Source organism: Anopheles cruzii, unplaced genomic scaffold, assembly GCF_943734635.1.
Source record: "Anopheles cruzii unplaced genomic scaffold, idAnoCruzAS_RS32_06 scaffold03694_ctg1, whole genome shotgun sequence".
In the NCBI taxonomy this organism is placed as follows: domain Eukaryota; kingdom Metazoa; phylum Arthropoda; class Insecta; order Diptera; family Culicidae; genus Anopheles; species Anopheles cruzii.
Genome location: NW_026457279.1, coordinates 1 through 847, shown reverse-complemented (window position 1 = coordinate 847; position 847 = coordinate 1). Strand labels below are relative to the sequence as shown.

Sequence of the window (847 nt, the reverse complement as noted above, 5' to 3'; positions counted from 1 at the left end):
CTTCGAATCGACGCGTCATTTATGCGCATGCGCGGCCTCCGTGGACATAACACTTCGTGCAATAAGTCCCGATACTAACTATGAAATGTTTGAAATTAAAACTATGAAAAACTATGAAGTAAACGAAATAACTATGTTATGTTTCGAATTACATCAAATTATATTACATCTTACAATTAATTATATCTTGTCTGAAGGTTGGTACTTCTGAATCTTGGTATATAAATGGCATTATTAGCACCATCTCTACGCTAGTCTCGGGACTTATTGAACGATGGTACCCAACGCGGTGTATGTGTGTGCGTTGGCCATTCAACTGTCAGTTCGGTTTGTTGTGATCGCAAGTCCCAAGCGAAGTGATGACGCCTCAGAGCCAGCCGCAGTAAGTACGTTAAATAGTGTTGTTTTTTTAATTTAATTCAGTGCTATTTTTATGTTTACAGTTCGCCAAATGTCTGCAGAAGGTAGCTCCGAAAGAATCTGGTAAGTATTGCAAGTATTTTTGGCGATCAGAGTGATCAAAGATCGCTCGTCATGTACGCGCAGAGTGGCGTAGTTTTACAATATTAATCTGTTTCTTTTGCTTATTGCAGCTGCAGGAGGATGCCGTAAATGTTTGTAAGTAAGTATTGTGCCAGTGTTTAAACAATTGTGCAGTGTTTAAAGTGTTCAGCGATCTTTTTTTTTTCCAATTACAGGTACCACGAAGTGAGCCGAGCGACGTCCCGTCTCGAGAAGGAAGCGCATGAAATGGTGCCGTAGGACGCTGGAGGAGGGTGTATGTACGTATAGTGGTGTTTTGATAGTGTTTATGATTTGTGAGAAATAAAGGTTTTAAAATTTTAAC

General features: G+C 39.8%; 1 long non-coding RNA gene across 1 annotated transcript; it reads left to right on the top strand.

The window, feature by feature from the left end:
* The first annotated feature begins 339 nt into the window (after positions 1–339).
* Positions 340–839, top strand: LOC128277067 (uncharacterized). Its single transcript, XR_008269386.1, has 4 exons — positions 340–382; positions 444–483; positions 594–622; positions 699–839. It is a non-coding gene; the product is annotated as an uncharacterized LOC128277067 (long non-coding RNA).
* Positions 840–847: the final 8 nt, after the last annotated feature.